Raw genomic sequence first — 5339 nt, forward strand, 5'->3', positions numbered from 1 at the left:
AACTCGTACTTATCAAATCTCGCCGTGAGAGCCTCTAATGCAGCTACAGAAGGAGATTCAGCAGTGCTCCTTTGATTTCCCCTGGAATTTCCATACTCAGCTTTATGGGTGGCCAAGTCATCAATGATCTTCCACCCCTTAGTTTCTCCCATATTCTCCTGGAATCGACCACTTGCTGTCGCATCCAGGCTAGCCCTCTGATCGTCATAGAGCCCATTGTAAAACTGATTGCATAGGCTCCACTTCTCAAACCCATGATGCGGAATGGTGCGCACCAGTTTCTTGAAACGGACCCATGCCTCATGAAAGTTCTCATCAGGACCCTGTTTAAAGCTCGTGATCTGATCTCTAATAGCATTCGTCTTCGAGGCAGAGAAATATTTCTTGTAGAATGCCAAGGCCAAAGAATTCCAGTCGGTGATCCCATTAGCAGCTCGGTCCAAGTCTCTGTACCACTCCCTTGCAGCATCGCGGAGTGAGAATATAAACATTGTCTCCTTCACCTGGTCCTGGGTCACACCGGTCGGCAGGGGTATAGAGCAACAATAATCAATAAATATCTCCATATTCTTGGCTGCATCTTCATTTGCAGCTCCCCTGTATTGGTTTCTCTCAACCAAGTTGAAATAAGAAGGCTTCGGTTCGAATTTCCTATCAGCTCCCGGTAATTCGAACCCCTTGTATAGATTTGCAGCTGTCGGCTCAGAGTGACTTGCTATAGTTGCTTCTTCAGCCATCTCTAGAAAATCCGGAGAAGTGACGGTCTCAGCTGATGAAGTAGAAATAGGTGATGAAGGTGGGTCCTCCTCGAACAGCTCATTCTCGTAGTAACTAGACAGAATACTCAGCTCTTCCTCTGTCGGCAATATCCTAGATGATCGTCTCAACTCGCGCAAAGTCTTCTCAATCTCAGGATTGAATGGTACTAATTCACCACCCTGTGACCTGCGCATAAGAGGAAACTACAAAAAGAATATGAGAATAGCTTAAGGAATGAATGTCCCTTAAACTAAGAAACAGACTAAAATAAAACAACTAAAAATTAGAACAATTGCCTCCCCGGCAACGGCGCCAAAATTTGATACCCGTCGTTGTGAGTACCAAAAATAATATTTATAAACCTATTAAAACTAACAGAAGGTAGTGGTAATAGGGTCAAACCACAGAGAGGCAGATGTAATTATTAGTTGTCTAAATTTAGTCCAAGGTAACAATGATGTGGGGGTTTGATTGAATTGGTCTATAACTAATGGAAACAAAAGACAATAAACTAAATAAACGGATGAAACGGATATTAAAAAGGGTGCAAGGATGGTCGGTTCACTATAGTTTCGGCGGCAGCAAACTAAGTAGGTCTAAAACAAACACGTGAGACGGGAAAATAAGAGGTCCTCTCGGTCACTCTCACAGGTAGCATCTTTCGATCTCGCTACAGGTCTCTAATATCACTAATACTAACTTTCGTTCTGAAAAGTGAATAAAAGGTCTAAACTAACTTATCTTTCGATCTCGTTAATCTAGTCGTCTAAATTAGGTAGACTATCTCCCTTCCCTATCTTTCGATCTTTATTGGGTCGGTCAAATCCTAGACTTTCAACTAGTCGCGTGCACTCAATTCGTCAAACATAGAAATTAAATTAATTAAAACGAAGCATATCTCACGAGGCCAGTCGATCGACCAGGGTAGGCGGTCGATCGACCGTGGTGCGATTCAGGGTTCCCTATTCTAATGTCGCCTAACCTATAGTTCCCCTACATCCTAGCACGAATAATTTAGCTACTCATGATATTGATAAAAACAACAACAATATTAACGAAATAGACTAATGTATTCATGCTTAAATTAACGGAACAAAAGATTAGCACAAAACAATAATTATGGCTTCGGGAAACTAATCTATCAATTCTAGCTACAAACGAATTAAACAATAAAACTAAAATAGTGAATAAAGGAATACCAGTAGAGGAATTGCAGGAAGAAGATCAGAAAACCGAATGCCAATGTAATTTTTATTGAAAGAAATATTTATAAACTAAAGAACCCTAATAAATTTCGTGATCTAACACTGATGAAAAACTCCATGAATGTTCTCCAAACCTAGCATACGTTATATAGAATACAACGTAGTTCTTATTTCCAAAACCTAACTACTATGGGCTTGCTTATTCTCGATCTTTTAATTCACGCAGATTAGCGGCTTGGTCGATCGACCACTGAGGCCGGTCGATCGACTGGTAAGGTCTGAACAGTGGCTCCTGGAAGTCGTGGTATGGTCGATCGAATATGGGCAGCGGTCGATCGACTAAAGTAGCTGCTATTTGACTTCTAACTTCTTGTGGATTTATCTTTCGGGCCTCGAAATGCTCACCAAGCTCATTCCTTGAGCAAATACTTCACATCAAATGGAATGCAAGATACTCGGGGACGGATTTGGCTCAATATCTACTCATTTCCGCATAAATCAGCAATATTACATAAAAATACAAAAGTAGACGAAATGGGGCAAATAGTAGCCTTAAACTACATAAATGAGCTCTGAAATGCGTGTAAAATAGGGTGTAAAACATCATATAAATGACACGCATCAGCGACGTTCTTAGAGAAAGAATTTCTCGAGTACAAGACGAGTAATAGAACCTTCGTGCTGTCGGAGATTCCAGAACCAACAACCGAGGAACGGATGGAGGAAGTTGTTCCTCCAACTGATGACACGGTTAATATTCCTGAGGAACCTAGGAGGTCCCGGTAGAGTCTCTCATCCTTCGGACAGATACATTGGTATGGTCGAGGAGATTGACGTTTTACTCCTAGAGAGTAATGAACCCGCTGCCTATAAAGGTGCTATGGCCTGTTCCGACTCAAAGCTATGGCTCAAAGCTATGCAATCCGAGATGGACTCCATGTATGAGAATGACGTATGGGATCTAGTTGATTTACCTAATAAGGTAAAACCTCTACAGTGCAAATGGCTTTACAAAATAAAGCGTTCTGTGCGCAACCAGATACCTATAAGGCACGACTAGTGGAAAAAGGTTTCACTCAAGTGCACGGATTGCATTATGATGAGATTTTTGCACCTGTAGTCATGCTACGTTCCATTCGGATAATCTTAGCGATTGCCGCTTTTCATGATTATGAAATTTGGCAAATGGATGTGAAAACAGCCTTCTTAAACGGTTATTTGGTGGAAGAGTTGTACATGGTGCAACCCGAAGGTTTCATAGATCCTGAACATCCTAAGAAAGTATGCAAGCTTAAGCGTTCCATTTATGGACTTAAGCAAGCTTCTCGGAGTTGGAATCATCGTTTCGACCAGGTGATAAAAGAGTATGGTTTCACTCGATCGATCGAAGAACCATGCTTATATATCAAGTCGAGTGGGAGCAAGATTGTATTCTTGATATTGTATGTCGATGACATACTCCTGATTGGGAATGACATTCTTCTCCTATCTTCGGTTAAAGAATGGTTGAAGAACCATTTCCAGATGAAAGATCTGGGTGAGGCACAACGCATTTTGAGAATCCGTATCTACCGAGATAGATCACGACGGACATTATCACTTAGTCAGGAGTCTTATTTGGATAAGATTCTTGAGAAGTTCAACATGACCAACTCCAAGAAGGGGAACCTTCTAATGACGTCTGGGATGCAGTTGAGCAAGTCTCAGTCACCCACGACGCCTGAAGGGATTGAGCGCATGAGTCGTGTTCCTTATGCATCTGCAATAGGATCAATCATGTATGCCATGATATGCACACGTCCATACGTGGCATATGCATTGAGTATGACGAGTCGGTACCAAAATAATCTAGGTGAAACACCTTTGGATAGTGTTATTAAAAATATCCTCAAGTACCTACGGAGGACTAAGGATAGGGTATTGACTTATGGAGGAGATTTTAAGCTATGCGCAATCGGTTACGCAGATGCTAGCTTCCAAACGGATCGAGATAATTCAAAATCTCAGTGCGGATTCGTCTTCACTCTTAATGGTGTTGCGGTCAGCTGGAAGAGTTCCAAACAGAGTGTTGTAACAGATTCTACCACTGAATCCGAGTACTATACCGCTTCGGAAGCGATATGGATGCGTCAATTCTTACAAGGACTTACGATAGTTCCTAGTTCGAATGACCCGATCACCATCTATTGTGACAATAGAGGTGCCATCTTCCAGGCTAAGGAGCCTAAGTCTAGCAACAAATCTAGACATGTACATCGAAAAGCTCACCTGATCCGTGATTACGTGGAGCAAGAAGAGATAGTGATTGACAAGATTGTGACGGATGATAACATCGTGGACCCTCTCACTAAACCGTTGAATTTTGATAAGCATGAAGGGCACGTTATTTCCATGGGAATTAAACGTGTTCCTGAGTTGTAGTAGTTGATTATGAATTTGATACATTATCTTTTTCATATACTATTTATAACTTCATCGTTTCATTATAATATTTTGTTTTTCATGTGGATTGTACTGACAACTTTGAACGCCACAAAGTGAACTGAATTACAATATATTTTGTTTTAGTCTGCAATCGCCTAAAAGAGCTAATAACTCTGGCTATTATATTCTGCAGTCGATTGATGGTGGGTTCAACGAGCCATAAGTCAAACTGTTGACTGATCGATCACAAATGCGAGATTATAACAATACCTTGTAGAACAAATTTTTGTGACAACGTAATGGAGTCCTAAATGTTTTAAAAAATTCGGTGCCAGGACGTGGATAGGACATCCATTGTGTTCCTAGAGTTGATTCTTTTGACTATCGACCTCTTGAGATTAAGGCAGTTTTTGGGTGACTTTGGTTTCTTTCTCACGGTCTGTCGTAACTGGAGGCTAAGTAGATTTTTTCTGGGTCATTTCATACTGTGCTTACATCGGCAGGATTAGAGTTGAGGAAAATATCCAACCTTTATCAGGTATAGTTATTTCTCAGGGCCACTCGAGGAGTTGTAACGGAAATGCATGGCCATGCTCGAATGATGATTCGTTTATCAGTTAAGTTACTCTCTAGTCGGAGAAACCACTCTTGATAATGATCGCTTGTAAAATACGACCTTTGTGAATACGGATTTGTAAATTGTTTTACATTGAGTAGGAGAAATTTTAGGATATGAGAATCGGTTATCGCACATACACTTGTGAGGACAAGTGGGAGTTTGTTGGAGCTTGTGTCCTCCATAAATTAGTGTGATAACATTTGTAAATCTCTTACAGGTTAACAAGGGTATAGTTCGTATTTTATAAGTTGATTAACGATTATATAATAACGGTTGGCTTGCTAGAAAGTTTGACGTTATTATCATACTGATGGCGGTGATCAACTGGTCCC

General features: G+C 40.8%; 1 non-coding gene across 1 annotated transcript; it reads left to right on the forward strand.

The window, feature by feature from the left end:
- The first annotated feature begins 249 nt into the window (after positions 1-249).
- LOC141636239 (small nucleolar RNA R71) lies at positions 250-356 on the forward strand. The gene has a single exon (XR_012540864.1). It is a non-coding gene; the product is annotated as a small nucleolar RNA R71 (small nucleolar RNA).
- Positions 357-5339: the final 4983 nt, after the last annotated feature.

Source organism: Silene latifolia, chromosome Y, assembly GCF_048544455.1.
Source record: "Silene latifolia isolate original U9 population chromosome Y, ASM4854445v1, whole genome shotgun sequence".
NCBI lineage: Eukaryota > Viridiplantae > Streptophyta > Magnoliopsida > Caryophyllales > Caryophyllaceae > Silene > Silene latifolia.